Source organism: Mytilus californianus, unplaced genomic scaffold, assembly GCF_021869535.1.
Source record: "Mytilus californianus isolate M0D057914Y unplaced genomic scaffold, xbMytCali1.0.p SCAF_3, whole genome shotgun sequence".
NCBI lineage: Eukaryota > Metazoa > Mollusca > Bivalvia > Mytilida > Mytilidae > Mytilus > Mytilus californianus.
In genome coordinates this window covers 64,327,754-64,350,612 of record NW_026262679.1, presented here as the reverse complement: position 1 = coordinate 64,350,612, position 22,859 = coordinate 64,327,754, and the positions used below count along the sequence as shown (strand labels likewise).

Below are 22,859 nucleotides of genomic sequence, written 5' to 3'. Positions count from 1 at the left end.
ACTCATAGGGTCTTTGCATCGAAAATAAACACATTTATTCTAAAACCAGTTGTTGGCATGATACGGGTTATGTTCTTCTCATATATTTATGATGGTATGATACTAAACCCCTAACGGGAGGGATTGTGCTTGATTTTTATATGATGAAGACATAATCTTTCAATCAGTTTAATTGAGGTCTGGAGCTGGCATGTCAGTAACTGCTAGTAGTCCTTTGTTAATTTATGTATCATTGTCATTTTGCTTAGTTTCTTTTGTTACCTATTCTGACATCAGACTCAGACTTCTTTTAAACTGAGTTTTACTGTGCTTATTGCTGTGTGTTTTTATGTACATTAGCTAGAGGTATAGGGGGAGGGTTGAGATCTCAAAAAACATGTTTAACCCTGCCGCATTTTTGCCGCATTTTTGCGCCTGTCCCAAGTCAGGAGCCTCTGGCCTTTGTTGGTCTTGTATGTTTTTAAATTTTAGTTTATTTATATGTTTCGGAGTTTAGTGTGACGTCCATTTTCACTGAACTTAAGTTCACATTTTTGTTTAGGGGCCAGCTGAAGCCCGCCTCCGGGTGCGGGATTTTCTCGCTGTGTTGTAGACCCATTGGTGGCCTTGGGCTGTTTTCTGCTCTTGGGTCGGGTTGTTGTCTCTTTGACACATTCCCCATTTCCATTCTCAATTTTATTGAACATAATGTTACCATTGAGAGAAAAAGTTATCCCCAGACTAATCAATTTGTGTCATTACTATTGGAGGTTTAAGATTTCCTGCTAATGTCTTCTCTATAAGGAAACATAATAAAGAAACCCCAATTCTATTTCCTTGTTGTTTATTCTTTGCTAATGTGTCAATTTAGCAAAGTAAACGTAAAACAAATGATTTATTGGGAATCTAATATATATTGGAAAAATTCTATGCACAATTAAATATTACAAGTCTAGAAAGAAACATGAATTATATAATGTTAATCTATGGAAGGTAGCAATATACAAAGATTTGTTCACCTCCAATCAGACAACTTTAACCTGGCGTTGTTATTACTGTCATATGATAATTAGCTTCAATATTATAAATAAATAAAATTGCATTTACTTTTGTAATTGATAAATTCAACAACACTTACTGATCTTGATGATATTTTTTCATTAAATAATCAAGAATTTTCTAAATATACTGCTGAAATTTACCAAAAAAAGAACTTACTTTAAATAAATCAAATATAAATGGTAATAACTGTCCTTTCCTAGATTTAGATATTTCAGTTTTACACAGGAAACTCTACACTAAAATTTACGACAAAAGGGATGATTTTTTCATTCCCTATTGTTAATTTTCCTTTTTAGGACGGTGATGTTCCTTTGGCACCATCTTACAGTGTTTATAAATCACAAATCGTTCGCTATGCCCTTGTCTTGTGATGTTTTGGATTTCTGTGAACATAATCTATGTATTACTGGTAAATTATTAAGTCAGGGATTTCATTACCACAAATTGTTTAAAACCTTTACTAAATTCTTCCATAGATATAAAGATTTGGTTTTGAAGTTTTGTTGTACCTGTAGAAAACTTATTTCAAACAGGATAGCACACCCTAAATTTTACTGAGATGTTGTTTACCAAGCCCTGAAGGAGAAGGTCAGGTAAGGGCTAATTTTGGCCTAAAATTTTAATTACTTTTGATGAAAGATTTTTGACATGTTTTCAAACACTAAAGTGTCTACTTCATTCGATACAATTAGTTTATGTAAAAGATTTGAACTGATTTGATCATTAAAGACGCTCACATTCAAACTTCACTATGAAAAATCTATTAAATATGCCATAAAACATCACTTTTCAATTGTTTTTTTGTCTACAATGTAAGTGGCCGTCTCAATCTTTATATATGTTATGTATTATCATCAAATACAACATGTATTTAAATATTAAGACTGAACACAAGTGCAGCAACTTCCATTTTAGACAAAAAACGTCTAAAAATAAACACAAATGCTTAAATTGTAAAGATTTTAGAAATTTTACATATATTAATGATGTTAGTACCTGTTGAATGTGCATAGTATTGTCAAAAAACAGCCCATATCTATGTAATTAAAGTATTCTACTTTCTAATAAATAGACAAAAGTTTACATTTTAAACAAATTGTAAAAATGCTATATTTTGGGGCCAAAAAGAGGTCTTACCTGGCCTACTCCTTTAGATACGATCCGAGTAAACTTATCCATCCTTTAAATATACTTATTCAAAAAGGTTACCAATTCAACACTGTAATTAGATCTTTGAATATTGTTTTTATTGGTATTAATATTGATTTTGTTATTAGTTAATTAAAATCAAACTAAATATTATTTTTATATACATATACACATTTATGGCTCTACAATCTGTCGATACCTGTACCTTGGCATTGCACAAGGTCATGTTTTTCTCTGACTGTTAATGACGTCTTAACACTAAATCCATTGGATATTGAGTGTACTGATTGATATTTTAGTCTATGTTGCATGATTTTTTTATTAGTTGTTATTGGCTTTGAACTAGCTGTCTGTAACTCTCAGATCTGTCTTTTTGTTGTGGGGATGTATAAGTGCACCCTGCCACGTCCACTCTGTGTTTTTGTTAGATGTATTTCTATTTGTATCCATCTGATGAGTTAAGCCTTTTTCAACTGATTTTCATAGTTTGTTCTTATGTTGTACTGTTACACCACTGTCCCAGTTTAGGGGAGGGTTGGTGCCTTCAAACTAGTGTAACCCTGCCACATTCTGTATGTGCCTGCCCCAAGTCAGGAGCCTGTAATTCAGTGGTTGTTGTTTGGTGCTGTGTATCATATTTGTTATTCATTCATTATTTTGTACATTTATTAGGCCGTTAGTTTTCTCTTTATTTATTTTACAATTGTCATTACGGGGCCTATTATAGCTGACTATGTGGTATGGGTTTTGCTCATTGTTGAAGGCCGTAAGGTGACCTATAGTTGTTAATTTCTGTATCATTTGATCTCTTGTGGAGAGTTGTCTCATTGGCAATCATACCACATCTTCTCATTTTTATATCCACAGGGTGCAGCTTGATAAAACCACAGAGGTCCAACCCTGAACAGTTTGGGCAAGTAAAGACACAACATTCAAGCTTGATACAGCCCTGAATTTGGATTGTGAATAAATATTTGACACAGCATAGGTTTCTGACACAGAATGAATGTGGTCTAAGAACTTTGAAATTGGAAATTGGAAATTTACCTATTGTGGTCCAATTTCCAAAATTTAAATACATGGTTAGATTTAGCATATCAACGAACCCAAATAATTCAATCTTTGATGAAATAAAACAAAGTTTAATTTTGGACCCTTTAGACCTCAATATGAACCAATTTACAAACGGGGCCCAAAATCCAAAATCTGAATATACGGTAAGATTCAGCATATTAAAGAACCCCAAGAATTCAAGACTGAATGAAAACCTATTGAAATTGGTCAAGAAATAAGCAATTTATACAAAGTATTTGAAAAGTATTGTTTTTGGCCCCTTTTTCCTAAACAACTAGGGCCATAACCCCCAAAATCAATCTCAACCTTCCTTTTTTGGTGTGGAGCCTCATGGTACAATTTCATAGAGTGCCCGATTTGTGAAAAATTGCCTTTTGTAGGGTGAAAAATTCCCTAACTCTGAAATTTGTCCCTACACCTTCAGTCATGGACCTTGAATGTTTTATAAAAATCATGAAGAAGATGTGGTATGATTTCCAATGAGACAACTCGACCAGAGACCAAATGACATAGAAGTTAATAACTATAGGTCACATTATGGCCTTCAACAATGAGCAAAAAACATACAGCATTGTAAGCTAAAAAAGGCCCCTAAATGACAAATGTAAAATAATTCAAACGAGAAAAACTAACAGCCTGATTTATGTTCAAAACAATAAACAAATAAATAGGGAATGTGCCCATGGGACATAGATCACAGATGCCCCAACGCATACAACATCATAAAGGGACATAACTCAAGAACGGTAAAAGTGACGCTACCCAAATTCGTACTTGATCTGAGTTTTGTAGTAATAAGCTTTGTGTATAAGATTCATAACATTTGGTTTAGGCAAACTTAAATTAGAGAACAGAAACAAAAAATTCAGTAATTTTTCCATTTGTAAAGGGGCATAACTCTAGAACAGTAAAATAAATGCCACCAAATTTCAAACTTAATCTGTGTTTTGTGGTAATAAGCATTGTGTATAAGTTTCATAACATTTGGTTGAGGCAAACTAAAGGTAGAGAACGGAAACCAATTTCAAGACATATGGATGTAAGAACGGATGGACGGATAAGGGTAAAACTTAATGCCCCCTCTGCTATGGTGGGGGCATTAAAAAAAACAAATATGATATACAGCGACAACCACTGAATAACAAACTCCTGACTTGGGAAAGGCACATACAGAAAGTTCCAGAGTTAAACATATTTATTATTAGCTTGCCATTAATATTGTTTATTCTTTTTTTTATCCTTGCCAATAGACTATTTTCATATAACCGACTTTTGACTCCAGAGTTTATATTTTTTCGACAGGTTACCTACTCTGTGGTAGGAAATCCTGTTACTCTGTCAAAGAAGAGCAGTTAAAGAAGTAACAAGAGGCTGTCAGAGTGACAGCAAACCAGATTTTTTAACATTTATTTGTGTCCTGGCATTTTTCAATATCACAAGGACCATAACTGCTGAACGGTTAAAGTGACAATCATCAATATTGAACTTGACCTCCGTTTTGTCATCAGTAACAACATATTAGAATTTGAAAAGCTTTGGTTGAACGGTCCATGAGTTAAAGCATGGACATGACTGGAAACACCATTTTTCAATCTTTCAAGAACCACAACTCCTGACCGGTGAAAGCGAAAAATCGTCAATATCAAACTTGACCTCCATTTTGTCATCAGTAACAACATATTCAAATTTTAAAAGCTTTGGTTGAACAGTTCATGAGTTAAAGCACGGACATGACTGGAAACACCATTTTTCAATCTTTCAAGAACCATAACTCCTGAACGGTGAAAGTGAAAATCGTCAATATTGAACTTGACCTCCATTTTGTCATTTGTAACAACATATTAAAATTTGAAAAGCTTTGGTTGAATGGTTCATGAGTAAATGCAAGGACACTGTTTGGCAGCAACCTGCCCGCCCGCCGTACATTCCCAAATCAATAACCGAATATTTCCATAATTGTCAGGGAAGATGGAACTTGTTGTGCTGGTCATTTCTACCCGTCTCAGTTTTTCTCTAATTGCTATATATTTATATATGGTTTAAGAAGGCGTCAAACTGTCATTTTTGGCTACCTGCAGCGTTAGCATCAAATTGGTTAAAATGTTATTGTGATTCATTGAACTATCCTTATTGTTATTCGTCAGAGGTCTCAAATAACTATCCGTTACCATTGTTTTTAAAAAAAATTTAACATGATTTATCAAAATCAGTCGATTTTTGTATCGTCATAAAGAAAATGTACATTTTATCGTCATGAACCAAAAATTACCGTTAACTTCATTTATTTGGCAAGATTTTTTACCGTTATTCGTCTTGAAGGTACCTCCAATACTACCCTCGTTTAAGAGATATTAGCCAAAACTGTAGTTTGATCCTATATGTTCTATTTTTAATTATAGTAATGCTTAAAGCTCAAATGAGCAGACCAGGGGGCATACTTTCATTTTTGTAATGTTTGGGATTTTCCAAGCAACTCTTGAATGATCTTGCATGATCATCACAGCTAGGCACTTGTTTCTATCCATGGAAAGGTCGACTATCCATATTTTAAATATACACCTAAATCTGAATATTTATTTCAACAGAATATTTTTTGGCCAATTCTGCTATAAAATATGTATTTTTCTTCCCTTTGGATTCAGAATATATTTTCTTAAAAATACATTACCCCCCGCCCCCTCTAAGGAATCAAATATATTTTCTTAAACCCCCCCTCTAATGACTTTTGGGATTCTGTTTCCGGAGCGATTTTCTGATTTATCCGCAGCCAGAGGACACAGAATCCCAAAAGGGATTATATTTCTATATATATTATCCCCCCGGTTATTGAGTAAATATAATATTAAATCCAATAAAAAAAAAATAAACCGAAAGCGAAAGTAAAATTATACCTTAATTACTAAGTGTTCCGAGTTCTTTGCTGTTCTTGGGTTCTCATGTTCTGAAGGTGACAATACATATTACATTGTAATTGCCATAAACTCCTTAATATTCTGTAAATATTTCCTTAATTTCTAAAATCCTTTTCGACAATTAGAAAACTTCCCTATGAAATAAGTTGTCAAAAATGTGTGGAGGAAATCCCGAAGTGTAAGATTAACAGTTTATAAAATTAAATACCACAATCTGAAGTTGTCCAGAACCAGAGTGAAACGAACCGGATTTATTCTTCTTAACAGTGTACGGTGAATTTTTGACGAAAGTTTGCATACAAGCTATTTTACACCTAGTCAATTCAAATATGTAATAAAAAATATACCTTCATTGAGATAAATGGGGAAATTTAGATATTTACTGGAAAATTTGTTTTCTTGGACATATCTATCCTTTATTGTTTCAAAAGATAAACTCAAACGGATTTTTTTAAAAACATTTGGAATAGCTTCTCTACATATTTGTGCTTTGCATTTGTGTAACAATTCTTTGGAAATAATTTTTTTTTTTCATTTTCATGAATTTAGTCAAGAAACGGTAATTTTTTATCTCATGATACATCGGTGAAATATTCATAAAAATTGGCACAACTAATCTTTACACATATAATTAAATCAAATTTCATTTTTAAAAAGAGGGGTCTATGAACTTGTTTTCAAGTTAAATTAGTCTGAATGATAAAAATCAGTCTAAAAATGCACCTTTTCTCGATAAGTCGCAGTTTGACGTCGCGAAAAATAACATAAGTAAGACGTTAGCAACGTCATTACCTCCCCTGTCATTGTATCGTATGCCCTTTATTAATAATCTGTTTTCGCGAATTACGCCGCCCCTTTAAAAAAATTCCTTGGTCCACCCCTGGAGGGGTTGCACTCAGTGGGGCTCGTGTAAAAAGTATCTTCAATTTTACTAAGAAGACTTCATGAGTGGTTTTCGTTGGTTCATTTCTATCATATTTGTTTTTCGTAAATTATTTTGTATAAATTAGGCCGTTAGTTTTCTCAATTGAATTTTTTCATATTTTTCATGTCGGGTCCTTTTATAGCCGACTATATATACCGTGTATGAGTTTTTCTTATTGTTGAAGGCCGTACGGTTGCCTATAATTGCTTACATCCACTTCATTTGAACTTTGGTGGATAGTTGTCTCATTGGCAATCATACCACATCTTATTTTTATATTAGTGATTTCCCCGAAACAAATAACTTACTATGTTCAAATCAGGGTGGTTCTAGAAAAAATTACAGAACTGTAAATCATGTTTTTGTTTTGAAACAAATAATAAACAAATAATTTTATTAATGTAAAAAGAAAGTATATGGGTGTTTTGTAGATTTTAAAAAGGCTTTTGACAGTGTCTGAAGATCAGCTTTATTCTTAAAATTACAAGCTATAGGACCGATGTGGTGTGCCAACAAATATATCAACCCCGCCTGCTTCTTACCGAGACTACTATAACACATTATAATAGAAAAAAAACAAAGGATATGGGGTATCCATCCATGACACAAAATCAGTACATGCACAGCAAAAAACACACAAAAAGCAAAGGAACAGTGCTTTTTTGCCGTTATTCATTTCAAAGTCACAGTGAGGCCTTCAACACGGAGCAAAATAACTCTCACTTCACTGCAAGTTTAAGACGGCCCTAGTACCGGATTGAGAGGAATGATTTGCAAAATAATTCGAATAGACTTTGTAAGATGTAACACCAAAAAAAGAACATAAGGGAAAGTAGTATATATTTAAAACAAAATAGTTCCTACGCATAGGTGTTAATATTAAACTATGTAGAATATAGTTTGGTAGTTTAGGTATCAAATGAAAGGTGAAGGATTGGTGATCCTTTTAGAACATATTTTGACTGATAATTTTCAAAAATACAAAACTGATGTATATGGCCTTGGGCTGTTTTCTGCTCTTTGGTCGGGTTGTTGTGTCTTTGACACATTCCCCGTTTTCATTCTCAATTTTATGAATGAATTCTAAAATTGAGGGCATATATTGCCTGTCCCAAGCCAGGAACCTGTTATTCAGTTGTTGTCATGTCTGTCATGTGTGTTTTTATTCATTGCTGTAGTATATGATTTTTCGAGCCATTTGTGTTCCTTATGATTGTCTAACATTGGCGGATTAAAGGGGATCCGGGGGTCAGAACCTTGTTTTTCCATCGTTTTTTTTTAATCATGTTTACGTTTTAACCGGGGCCTTTTATAGAAAAATGAAAATAACACTTTATAAATGTATTGCGTCCGAATTGCTTGTTTGGATTTACATTCATCAGGAACACTAGTACCAAAAAATGTGTTAGCAAAGGATTATCTGTGTATTTGTCACACTAGGTGTTTCTTATTCATGCCCGTATTTTTCAGCCTATTTTTACCTTATTGATATCAAATTCTGTTTTCATTTTCTTCTATCAAAATTGACATTGTCAGAGAAAAAAATTCACGGGTGGAGATCATAACAAATATTTTAACCGTTGAAAACTATTTATAAATTCCGTACCTTTTGCAATGTCGTACTTTTAAATATATATATATATAATGTGATGTGTTTGGAAAATGCCGGTCGAAAACAAACTTTTCTAATATATATAATGCACTTTATATATATACCTGGATGGCTGCACGCGCCTGATGAAGCTATTTTGTTTTAATTGTTTGAATTGTGTGTTTCTATGTACAAGCACCTGTACTTGCATAGCACGCTGATATTAAAATCTGAACTGAAATATAATGACATTATTGTTTAGGGGCCAGCCGCTGAAGCCCGCCTCCGGGTGCTGGATTTTCTTGCTGAGTTGAAGACTCATTGGTGGCCTTGTGCTGTTTTCTGCTCTTTGTTCGGCCAAGTTGTTGTCTCTTTGGCACATTCCCCGTTTCTATTCTCTATTCAGATTTAAAGGGTGTATGTGTCTCTAAAAAATACCGCCACACATAAAAAGCACAACATTGTATTGGCTCAGCTATGATGCAATTAAGCCTTAATTTCTTAACAAAGACGGAATCGGCTAAAATGCAAACACGGTACCATATACAAGTCTAAATGTTTGAACATCCGCCCTTTAACTCCTTTTTGTTCCCCCGAAATCATTTTTGCCCCCTCCCTAACCAGATAAAAGAGTTTCTGGGTCAGCCTCTTGGGGAAATCCACCCATGACAATAAAAAGGAAAGTTGGCAGGTATATATCGGGAATACAAAATATTTGCTACGGATTTTCTGTTAGACAATAATCTAGGAAAACTGAACTTCTGGCGGTAACAGGTACTTTACGAGTACAAATTTTATTCGTATTTTTCAGCAATTACTTTTTCACTTTTTTTTTCGTTTCAATCTAATTAAAATATAGATCTCGGATTTCGTTATACTACGTTATACTACATACGAAGATCTTCGTATGTAGTATAACGTAGTATAACGAAATCCGAGATCTTCGTATGTAGTATAACGTAGTATAACGAAATCCGAGATCTATATTTTAATTAGATTGTTTTCGTTTATAACCAAAAATAGACAAGTGTTAGACACCTCTGCTTAAGACTCAGATACTGATTTAATGTAGGCACTGGCTACGGTTACATGGAAATGTAACAATAATAAAATAATTATTGTTACATTGGAGACTAATAGCTGGAATGCAGGGTTGGGTAAGGATCAGATTAATTGCGAATGTAACAATAATATTTGTGTCTACGGTTACATTGCGTTATTGTTACATTAGTGCAATTCAATGTACGCTGGGACTGTAAATATATATTAAAATAAAACTTCAAGATTTTTATTTGAATATTACAATTTAAATAAATACAATTTATAAATTTTGTATTTATATAACCCCGTGAATTTCGGTATAACTCCGTGAATTTCGGCACGGGTTACATTAAAGTCTGTAGGTCTATAATCGACACTGTGGCTGCTTTAAACGCAAGACCATATACAATATATACAAATTTATTCACATGTGTACAGCTTGAGAGCTAGGGGAAGACTGCCCAAGCAACCGTTTACAAAACATAAATTAAGTCAAAGATAAGGGTATTAAAACATTATAAAAGGTTCTCATAAAATATAAATTATTGTCCAATCTTATGTAATAATAATCGGATTATTGTCCTCCGGCTAAACTTGGTAAAATAGCGATAATTGCTTCTTTTGTAGTTCGAGTGTTAGATACATGTATTATCTTTAGCACTTTTGACAGCCATCGGATTAAGTTGTAAAATAGTAAATCTATAATCTCTTTGGGTATTTGAAATAAAGAAACATTATATTTAAGAATAAAGAAACATTTTAAAAAAAGAAATGTTCAATTTAAAACTAAAACGAGAGTTCATAGAAATATCCAATCTAAAACGAGAGTTCATATAAATATTGCATCTAAAACGAGAGTTCATATAAAGCACTTTTCGAATTATGGTAAAAGTTCCCAATGTCACTTTTCTTCCGGTTATATTCTCCACTACTTTCCCGAAGTGCTCGTCCCGAGCACAAATTATTACGTTTCGTATTAGTGTTGGTAATATTAATCCATCTGTGGGTAATTCGTCTTTGGGTAACTCATCTTTCTGGTTGCTGAAAGTGTGTACATACTGAAAGCATCACGAACATAGAAAATGCACATTTTGGACCTTTAATAAATATACAAAGGGGTATGAGGAGGGGGACTAACACAAATATATACTAAAACATTCTGAGTAGGGTGACTAACATAAATACACTGAAATATTCTGAGGAGGGGACTAACATAAATATACTAAAACATTCTGAGGAGGGGGACTCCTGACATAAATATACTAAAATATCTATTTCACCTTCATAATTCAAAAGGTACATGACTCCATTATATGTATAGATATATAAACAACAAATGGGGTGCTTTTATCGTAATCATAAAAGTAGGACTAAGTATTCAAGGAATTGATTTAAAAGGGGGGGGCAATAATGATCATTGGCCCGTTTATGATTCTAACAAAAACTACACTATATTTGAAGGTTTTCAAAAACACTATCCAGAATTTTAACCGATTATCAGATTATCAGTGGCTATATTTGTACCTTGTAAACAGGTTTTGATCAAACATCATAATGTAATTTTCTGACATGTAGTATACAGGTCGTCACTCCTGTACACCCATTGGAAACAAGATCACAAGACAGGTGACGAGTCCATCCTGCACTCCTGTTTCGGACCAAAATTGGTAATCTAAAATGATTTGATAGACCACTGATAATCTATGTATGTAAAAGGCAGCTCACACGTGTAAATTCAACTACTTATAGCATGTTGCGTGAAATGAACTAAATAATAACGACAACTAAACAATAATTGTGGTTATTTGGTATACTATAGTCAGTGATCTTTGTTCAAAGTTACAACCTTCACTTGTGTAATACACTAGGTTCTATGATACAACAAGGATACACAGACTTTAGCTCGATTTCTTGGTGGTTTCTTACTGCCAGTGAAAAATATCTCAGAATAATATAATATTCATCTTAGAATAATGAAGTGTTCTTGATAGCATAGATTCTTAATGTGAAAATGAAAACAAAAATAGACTTTTCTCATTCAGTTGATTAACAAGACTCGAAAAAAAAACATGTACTGAAAAAATTATTTTTGCCTTGTTTATTTTTAAAGTTATCCATGTCGTTTTCGCTTATTTTTACTTTGACTCTGAGCATGAAAGTGTTGGATTAAATGATTGGGTATGTAGTTTGATGGTTCCCATGTATTTTGTGAACTACTATAACCTCGCCATTTTATAAGATATTGTTTAATGTTGCCTCGTTTTCTACACTTAAGTATTCTTTCGACATCATACATGTCCTGTTGATTGTTTGTATTTTGTGACGGTTGGTTATCTTTGTTTAAGTGTTCTTGACCATTTTGATTATTTTTCCCTACTTGATTTTGTGTATGATTGATAATTGTGTCATTGACTCTGTCAAGGATTTCAGGCATGTCCATGAGTTCCTCTGGGTTTAGGTCGTGATCTTCATTAACTTCATCGGGTGGGTTTGTGGGGCGATTCTTAGGGTCGAGATACTTCTTCAATCGATTAGCATGTACTGGAGCTTTCAATATTTTATCGTCAGAAGATTTGCGCAAATGGTAAGTATATTCACCTATGTGTTCCGCAATATAATATGGTCCAGTCCATTTTCGTTGGAGTTTTGGCGACAAGCCAACTGGAGTCCGTGTACAGTAAAGCCATACTTTGTCTAATATGAAAAACGTTGGTTCCTCTACGTTTTTGTCGTGTTGCGTTTTGTACTTCTGCTGTGCAGCTTCAATATTTGTCTTAGCTATTTTTCTGGCAACGGCGAGATTATCAACAATCAGTTTTAGGGCTGATTCTGCATCTTTGCTCAATCCTTTAGTAGATTCTGGAATTAGTGCAATGTCTATGGGATTTCGAGGCTCTCTTCCAAAGACCAAATAATATGGACTATATTGTGTCGACTCGGTTTGTATTGTGTTTCTGAAAGCCATCATAACGCCTTGTAAATAGTCGGGCCATGTTGACTGGTTGTCATGGCAATACATTCGCAGAGATGTTGCTAATGTACGATTCTGTCGTTCTGTTGCTGCATTGCATTCTGGGTGATATGATGACGTATTGAGCTTAGTGATCTGGAAAATTTTGCAGATTTCTTTTACGAGATTTGAAGTGAAGTTTTTCCCTAAATCTGTAAGAATTTCTCTACAAGGTCCGTATCGACATATAATTTCGTTGAAAAGAACTCTAGCAGTTTCTACGGCTCCTCCAGTTTTCAATGGAAAAGCTTCACACCATTTGGAGAACGGACATACTACTAGCAAAATCTGATTGAAACCTCCTGATGACTGTGGTAAATTGCAAAGAATGTCCATGTGTATTCTTTCAAATACTCCAGTTGCCGGAAGAGGCTGTAAGGGTGCTCTCTTAAGAGTGTGGATTAGTCTTGCCTTGTTGACATTCAATACAGGTTTTCACATAATCTTCAATGTCTGAGTACATTCTCTTCCAGTAATACTTCATTCGGATGTTGTTGTAAGTTCTGTCAATACCGGGGTGCGCTGCAATAATTGCATCATGGTACGATAAAAGTACGTCGTTACGCAATGACTTCGGTACAACTAGTTGTTTAATGACCCTATCTGATAAGTGTCCTTTCCCTCTCGGATAATAATGGTGAAACAGTATACCATTAGAAACAACATAGTGGTTTGACTCTCGGACTATTACATCAGCTTTCTTTTTGTCTTGAGGTAGCGTGTTCTGTTCAATATACTCTAGCATTTGTCCTGCTTCTTCATCTTCATTTTGAGCTGCCTGGATTCTATCCTGTGTTAGCTTTGTGGTTTCGATCATCATGAGTAATGGATCAACATCACGATAACGATTATCTGCTTCAGTGACTGCCTTAATTGCTGATACTGAATCGCTTTCTAATTCGTCTGAGTCTTTTAACTGGACTGGCTGAACGACTGAACTTTGTTGATTGGTTTCTTTTCTGTATTGATCGGTTGCTGTATATGTAGCCTCGATTTCGTCTATACTGAGTCGACGCTGATGCTGGTTTTCAGGGTGCTGAATTCTGGATAGGAAATCTGCGCATACGTTGTCCTTTCCGGGTTGGTAGTGAACCTCAAAATTGTATGTCTGAAGATACATGGACCATCTAGCTAAACGTCCGGTACTCTCTTTAATACGATGAAGGTATTGTAACGCTATATGATCTGTATATACGTGGAATTTGTTATTGGCTAAATAAACATGGAACTGTTTTATAGCTACTACTAGTGCGAGGCATTCTCTGTCTTTAACGTCCCATCTTTGTTCTGGTTTTCGTAGCATACGTCCGCCATACGCAATAACTCGGAGTTTCTTGTCTTTGTCGTGTTGACCTAGAACATATCCTATTGCAGTACCACTTGCGTCGGTATGTAGAATAAACTCTTTATTGAAGTCCGGGAATACGAGGATAGGAGCTGATGTGAGTTTTGTCTTGAGGATTTCGAGCGAGCGCTGACATTCGTCTGTCCATTTAAATTGCTGATCTTTATGTAGAAGCTGATTTAGGGGAGACGTTATTTTGGAATAGTTGTGTATGAACTTCCGGTAATAATTGCATAGTCCAAGGAACATACGTACTTCTTTAACATTTTTCGGTGCTGCAAAGGAATGTACAGATGCCGTTTTCTCTGGATCTACTGCTATGCCTTCTTTGGTGATAATATGGCCTAAATATTGGACTTCTTTGCAAGCGAATTGACACTTTGACGGCTTCAATTTCAAGTTGGCTTCGATTAGTTTATCAAATAGAGCTGCTAAGTGACAAAGGTGTTCTTCAAAGTTCTTACTGTAAATTAGAATGTCGTCTACATAAACTAATGCGCTTTTCCAGTTGAGATCCCTAATAACTTCATTCATGATCATGTTGAAGGTTGCAGGCGAATTTGCTAAGCCATATGGAAGTCGGTTGAACTCGTACTGACCTCGATGCGTCATAAAAGCAGTCTTCTCTTTGGATTGTTCATCAAGTTCCAGCTGCCAGAAGCCCTGTCGCATATCACAGACGCTATATGTCTGCGCCTGCTTTTCCCCAAGGGTATCTAGGACATCTGAAAGATTCGGGAGCGATTGCGTATAGATTTTTGTCAGACGGTTAAGTTTTCTATAGTCCACACATACTCTCTTCTCGCCATTTGGCTTTGCTACTAGCAAGATGGGGCTGCTCCATGGTGACATGCTCTTCCGAATTATGCCTTGTTCCTCCATTTCGTCCAAATGTGTGTTTATTTCTTCTTTTGTTTTTGGGGTAGTCCGGTACGGAAATTGTCTGACTGGATTTGCATCGCCTGTATCAATTATGTGTTTGCCTATTTTGGTACAGCCCAATTCGGTTATGTCTTTAGCAAAAGCTTGCCTGTACTGCCCTAGCAGAGTCAATAACTGATATTTTTGTGTTTCGCTTAAATCTGATTTTGAAAGATCAATACCCATCTCGGTAGCAATTTTGATATAATTTTTATTTGAATATAAAGCTTCGTCAGTTTTGATACTATCTATAAACTCAAAATTTTCTTTTAATTCTCCAAATATTTTATCATCTTGAATTTTAATAAAATTTCCAACAATAGTATTTTGTTTCAGTGTTATTACAGCATTTGTAGGATTTAAAATTTCAAATACAGAATTGTTGTTATGTGTATGTATTAAGCACCGTGCTCCCATAATATTGTGTTTGCCAACAAGTGAAAAGTTTGGTTCAATAACTCCTGATGTGTTTTCGCTAAAGTTATCTATTTTAACAGGAAAAATAACTCTTTGTCTAGGTTGAAATGTAACATCGGATAGCACACGAACAAAATTGTGGGTGCGATCCCGATCTTGGCCCTGACTTAAAGAAACTTCTGTCATTCCATTTTGTAATGATAAAACTTGTTTGGGGAAACTTATCTCAGCTTTTTGATCATGCATGAAGTCTCGGCCTAAAATAAGTGGCATATTGACATCATCCAAAATATAAAAATCGTGAAATAAAGTGAGCTTTCCTATTTCAACGGGCAGTGTAACTTTGCCTAGCACTCTGATAAAATTGTCATTTACACCACGTACACCTAACAAATCTGAATTATCTACAGGGTAAAGTTTATCTACTTGCAATGACTGATATGTTTTTGTATTTATGACGGATACGGCTGCACCGGTATCGACAAGAGTATGTATAACTGAGGAACCTATTCTAACATTTATCTTACAGTCGGCTCTTGAACGGCCTGTATTTGCAAACAGATTTACAATATTTTGCTTTGACTGTTCATTTCCAGACTGCCTGACCTTGTTTAAATGATGGGATGGGATTGACTTATCACTACTTTGATAAAAATTGAATTTGTTTTTCTGAAGCCTTTTATTTGGGGGGCGTTTCTGTTGTCTATTACATGTAACATGATTAAGTACATTGACAGGGGGGACGTTAAGGTGTGCATTCTCAAAGTGTTCGTAATTATGACAGTATGTATCACACTTACCATCACTTCTGGGTTGGTTCTGTTGTGTAGGATTGTCCTTTATAGCACTGGTAATTTCGACTGGTTCTGGTTTCGATACTATCTGCATGGTTATGTCTGCTAGCAAAGCAGCATCTATGGCCTCACCAACGGAAAAGTTTTGTTTAAGACCGGTTGCGGTGACAAACGGAACTACAAACTCTGGTCTAAGTCCACGAAGAATAAATTGTTCCATCATTACTGTTTGACCAGCTAGAAAACACATTCTCTCGATTCTGGATATAAACTGCGAAACAGTTTCGTTTTGTTTTTGTTTTAAATCGGCTGCATCTTTCCACAATCCCACTTTTTCTATACTTTTTCTTCCAAAACGCTCCTTGAATTTACGGAATAGTTTATCTTTGCTGTTTCGGTCTTCGGCGTCGAGAAGCATATACCATGCTAAAGCGTAGTTGTCTATAAAACATGTAAATGCTCTTGTGGCTTGCACCTCATCCCACTTTGAAAATTCACACATTAGTTCGTAACGTTGTATCCAAATGTCTGCATTTTCGGTCTCGAACGCGTTAAACTTTTCCAACTTCGGTAACTCCATTTTTTCAATTTTCGTATATTGGGACTAGTTCATAAGTAAAACTCGCTTGGCTGCAAAGGTTACGGTAATCGAGGGATCCTCCCCAATTATAACCCCGTGAATTTCGGTATAACTCCGTGAATTTCGGCACGGGTTACATTAAAGTCTGTAGGTCTATAATCGACACTGTGGCTGCTTTAAACGCAAGACCATATACAATATATACAAATTTATTCACATGTGTACAGCTTGAGAGCTAGGGGAAGACTGCCCAAGCAACCGTTTACAAAACATAAATTAAGTCAAAGATAAGGGTATTAAAACATTATAAAAGGTTCTCATAAAATATAAATTATTGTCCAATCTTATGTAATAATAATCGGATTATTGTCCTCCGGCTAAACTTGGTAAAATAGCGATAATTGCTTCTTTTGTAGTTCGAGTGTTAGATACATGTATTATCTTTAGCACTTTTGACAGCCATCGGATTAAGTTGTAAAATAGTAAATCTATAATCTCTTTGGGTATTTGAAATAAAGAAACATTATATTTAAGAATAAAGAAACATTTTAAAAAAAGAAATGTTCAATTTAAAACTAAAACGAGAGTTCATAGAAATATCCAATCTAAAACGAGAGTTCATATAAATATTGCATCTAAAACGAGAGTTCATATAAAGCACTTTTCGAATTATGGTAAAAGTTCCCAATGTCACTTTTCTTCCGGTTATATTTACAATGACAGTTTCTACAAATCCAGTATGTTGTTTTGGGAGCGGCATGTTTTAGTCCGACGCATTTCAGTGGTGAAACCACTCAGCGCAGCCATCACAAACGAATGATGTGGCAAGGGCACGTCTGTAAATGCATATTGCACAATTGAATTCTGCAATATCTCTTTTTAAGTTAAAGAAACTTTCATTGACTGCAATACTTCCGAAGTGAAAAATAAGTTTTTTACTCTTGCGATTTTTATATTTTCGTCCAATATTTTTTGTTTGAAGCATGTGAGATTGTTTCATGTTGTAATTTAATATGCGTTCATTGCCTTCCATTTTATGTTCAACTCCGATTTCAATATTCAACAGCATAGCTGGAGAAAAAATTACTCTTAAAAATACATTTGTAAGGCAATTGATCACACGGTTAACATTTGCCGACAGATGGAAACTGATGGAAACAGTTTTTTTTCATTTTCAGAGTCCAATTATTTTGTGATCGTAATTTCGTTCATAGTGGCGAAAAAAAATTAAGCAACACAACTATAGAAGGTTTAAGTATAATAAATGTAGCTTACATTTAAGTGCACTAATGTAACAATAGCACAATGTTACCATAGACACAAATATTATTGTTACATTCGTAATTAATCGGATCCTAACCCAGCCCTGCATTCCGGCAATTAGTCTCCAATGTAACAATAATTATTTTATTATTGTTACATTTCCATGTAACCGTAGCCAGTGCCTTTAATGTATTCATCAATTTGCTATGAGTTCTGCTTGTTTGAAATATATAATTGCTCAAATCTTGTAAAACTTTTCGATGCCCCCGCCAACATTGAAGTGTTGACAAATTATAAATCCCCCTTTTCATTCTCAAAAAATGTCCTTCCCCCTTTTTTCAGGTTACAAATTATCAGTCCCGTAATGATTTTGGTTCATAGCAGTACTTTGTATTTTTAGAATATGTGTTGGTTTCTGAAAAGAATAACTTCCGGGTCTCAAAAACTAAGTTCTGAATTGAGATACACCGACGTTTCTGTTTCAGGTTATCTGAGGGTCCATTTGAGAGAACCGTAAATCCACTTCCCCTGAGAAGAAACAATCATTTAAAACACACCGATGCTTATTAACTATTATACAAAATTCTAAGTTTTGTTACCATGAAACAAGTTTCAAATTTATTTATCATTAATCTTAGCACCCAATTTGAAATTTGTGATATTTTACCCAACATGAAGTACCTGTGGTTACTAAGGAAAGTTGTTTACAAGATGTCAAGGAAAGTTTGTTACAGGGAAACGTTTCCATTAATTTAAATGTACGGTAAGTGTAATATGACCCACTGCATTTTCTCGTCTGCTATGTTGAAACAAACTGAAACTGAACTTATTTGAAACGAAATTCCTCATTGACATTGGACAATCATCATTTTATCAGTTTGTGGAAGATTATCCCCATTTATGGATATTATACCTCAAATTAAGTATCAATTTTTCAGTAATAAAAATAGAAACTTGGAATTTCAATATATTTGCTCTCATGGTGCAAACATAATATTCAGGTTTCACAAATGACAACTTCTACTTCTACCACTAACAGTCCTTCCCAAGGTCCGTCAGACATGTGGCAGTGTCCAGTAAAATGTTGTGAATCACTGGACCAGATGACCAGTGTAGATGTAAAATTTTGTAATGATCATAATGTAAAAGACTGCTAAAACATAGACTGGACCAGTAATGCTTGAACAATTACTGGACCAAAAGACCACTGAGGTCCAAAAGACCTTTGGAACCTCTGCACTAAGTGACCACCGGTGACTGAGGGTTTCTTATCGTCGAGTTGCAAGTTGCGAATTACGAAAGTCGAGTTGCAAGTTATGAAGGTGGAGTTTTGAGTTACGAAGGTCGAGTTGCGAGTTACAAAAATATTATATTTCTCTAATTTCTTAAGAATTATATATATAAACGGTCGTGTCATTTTATTTTTGAAACAGAATTTTCAGGTTTGCTTCGCATTTAATAAACAAAGCATACATGTACATGTACCCTAACTTAGTTATACACTGCATGAGGAAGGGTCCCGGTATATTGATTGCAGGATTTGAAAGAGTTATGTGATACATATTTATAAGAGTCTATATGTTGCAAAGTCACGCACGCTTAAATTTATTTCATGAGAGCGACATTGTTCATTTTCTAAAATAAAACAGGATATAATGTAGATATAAGACAAATGTATATACCGTACTGAATAAATCAAGTATAAGAAAATAAATCATGTAGACAAATGAAATATAGTAGTCTTGCAAATTATCGACATCTCACAGAATATGGAACTGTATTAGGTCTAAAGTAAATACTTATCAAATGTGCCAGGCTTATAATATTTTCTATGCCAGACGCGCATTTCATCTATACAAGACTCATCAGTGACTTTTGAATAAAGGATATTCATTAGCATACCAAGTGCTAACTCTTCCTCTTCCGCAAAGGCTGAGGGTGCATGATATAGGCACAATTGCACATTTAACTTAGGAAAATATCTCATGAATTGGTTAGAAATGTGATATGTTATGTGCTTTATGTGATAAATTAAATAATTTTGAACTTTGTTAGCTTTGTTATTCAACCCCAAGCGGAGAGTGCATATATATACCAAATAGTTAATAATAGAGTTCTTCAATGTATGTATATCTGAATACTACAACGTTAAAATAAGCATCCTATAGATGTCTTTCTATGGCATTATGGTAACTTCCTGGCATAGATCATAATATGATTTTTTTTTTTAATTTGGAAAGACGTTATTCTACAATAAGCTATACCGCTGTTTCAAAAAATAAAAGGAACAGTTTTAAGGAATGTTATGGCATGTGTTTTTACAGTATGAGCACGATTGCCTTGTCTGTCACAAGTTTACTTTTTTACCTGCATGCAGCCTTGATACAAATGTTGTAGTTTCAGATATCAGCTGGGTATTGTACATTTTTCTAAAAAAAATGTGCTTACTTTTCATTTTAATATCATGCATAGCCTGTCACGAGAGCACCTAAAAAAGGTTTTACCCGGGTAAGTATGGCATCAAGTTGTACCTTCATTACTTAATTGATAGGGAGTGCTGCTGGGGTTCTGTTACCCAACCCTTTTCATATATTTTAGATTTTATTATTAAAATGTATACCTTTTCATATATTGCTTAGGTAAAAATGTTACCTTTTAATTACCATATTGTTTGGGTTTCATGTGGTGTGTAATGTAAAAATGGAATACCAAAGTGCCAAAAGAGAGAAAATTAGTTGATAAAAACACAGCCGGGAACACCAAGAAAGATGACAGACGAAGAAGTTATGGGTACTTTATTGACCATACAAGGTTGGCAAAAAAGCGGTCAATACTAGTAGTAAAAATATCTTGATTGAAAAATGTTGTAATAACTGATTTATATATATCTAAAATATGCAATATCATAACTTATAAGGACTAAATTAGTAGGTATAAGTGTTAAAAATGAATAAAACATCAAATTCATTCATTTATATCAGCTGAAACATGCCAAAAGATAAAAGTTTAAATATATCTTACTTTTTATAATTTTTTTACTTCAATTAATGGTAAAAACCACCATGAAAATTTCAATCGACCAGTATTTGCCAGTATTGACCACTTGAGGAGTATTGTCCGGGGCGGTAAATACCGCCGGTAAATACCTGCGGCAGTATTTACCGCCCAACCTTGTGACCTTATCATATATTTCTGAGAGTTTTCCCGACCTATTCACATATTTTCAAGCTTGAAGTTGCTTATTCACTTTCAGACAGGCATAAAACACTCTCAGGAAATTTGGAATTACCATTTAAGATAATGAATGCTCTCTGTGGTAAATAATTAAATAAAATAATTTTCCCTGAAAAATCATGTGCTAATTTAACCAAACTGAAACCTATATATATTAGTGTGTATGATGGTATGGTAACATAGATTATTATTATTTTCAATTCTCCTCAAAATAGAGACCACAGACAAAAAGAACCAATCAAATTGTCCTCCGGTTAAATACTGAGAGCTGGTTCACAGCGAATCACAACCAATAACACAGTGTTATTACCATAGTATCATCTTTTTGTCTCGAATATGGAACAACAAAAGAGACATTGTCAATTTGTAAATCATGAGCAACACGATTCGTTCCACATGGTGAACCAAATATACTTATCCTTCCAAAGCAATTAAAATCAGATTATGATGGGTTTGTGAATGTGATGTTGCCTTTTGTAAACAGCAGTTTGTCACTTTGTCTTTGACCAAAGAGTTTTAAATCCTCCTTTCAGTATGTTCCGCCTTTCTTTTATGGTAGAATGCATAACTCAGGATTTAGGGTTGCTGTCTACATGAAAGCTACTAAACTAAGGGTTTCCAGTGGCATAATTTAAGATAACAAGTAGAAAAAACTGTCTCCAAATACCAAATTGCCGTAAACCACAACATCGTCGTCTCTGCCGAATATGATACCATTGGATAACTCATCACAGAATACATTCTTTCATAAGCCATACGACAGGTGTCCCGTGTGGAGTAGTTTATGTTTTGCCTTTCGGGGGCACCTTGATTCTTCCTCGGTTTTTGATTGACTTCTTTCGCAGAAAGCGAGACTTAGGGTTAGTGATCTGGCGGCGGCGGCGTTAGCTCTTGACTTAAATAATATTCTCATAAATTACTAGTGTAATACCATTCAAACAGAAAAACCAACGGTCTAATCTATATAAAAAACGAGAAACACTTATGAACCACATTAACAAACGACAACTACTGAACATCAGATCCCTGACTTAGGACAGATGCAAACAATTGCAGTGGGTTTGAACGTTTTAATGGTACCAAACCTTCACCCTTATCTGAAACAATAGTGTAACATCACAATATAGAAAGACACACTATAAAATATCAATTGAAATGGCTTAACTCAATCAAAAGACATATTAACACCAGTGAACATACACTGAACAAATAAATTTGATATATGATACAATGTAAATACAAAATAAATAAAATAAGGGAAGCATAATAAAAGTAACATGTTATACCGCTGTGAAATGTTAAACAATTTAAGAAAAACAATATGCTTGAACAAAAATATCAGCCATTTGCAATTACTTTAAACGCAGGTAAATGAAAATAATTTTGTTGTTAGGTATACGTGTACAGTTCGAACAGAGAAAGGAAATATTTTTACAAAATAAATAATTTTGATGTTCATAGTACGAAGAAGTGAAAATTTATAGTAATACCAAACACTTTTCAAAGCTGGTATATAGACCAGATATAACCCTGAATAACATTAAATAACAAAAAAGCATTAC

At 34.3% G+C, this 22,859-nt stretch overlaps 2 protein-coding genes across 4 annotated transcripts in view; one reads left to right on the top strand and one right to left on the bottom strand.

Annotated features, from left to right (window-relative positions):
* The window catches only part of LOC127733115 (uncharacterized), a 133,159-nt gene extending 126,787 nt beyond the window's left edge, over nucleotides 1-6,372 (bottom strand). The window contains exon 1 of the mRNA XM_052242409.1: nucleotides 6,156-6,372. The gene's annotated coding sequence lies outside the window, so the exon portion shown is untranslated. The remainder of the gene's footprint in view (nucleotides 1-6,155) is intronic.
* Nucleotides 6,373-18,538: 12,166 nt separating this feature from the next.
* LOC127733121 (zinc finger protein 474-like) overlaps nucleotides 18,539-22,859 on the top strand; it is a 70,350-nt gene continuing 66,029 nt past the window's right edge. The window contains exon 1 of one of the 3 annotated variants that reach the window (XM_052242429.1): nucleotides 18,539-18,826. The gene's annotated coding sequence lies outside the window, so the exon portion shown is untranslated. The remainder of the gene's footprint in view (nucleotides 18,827-22,859) is intronic. The other 2 variants (XM_052242428.1, XM_052242427.1) reach the window with 2 other exon arrangements.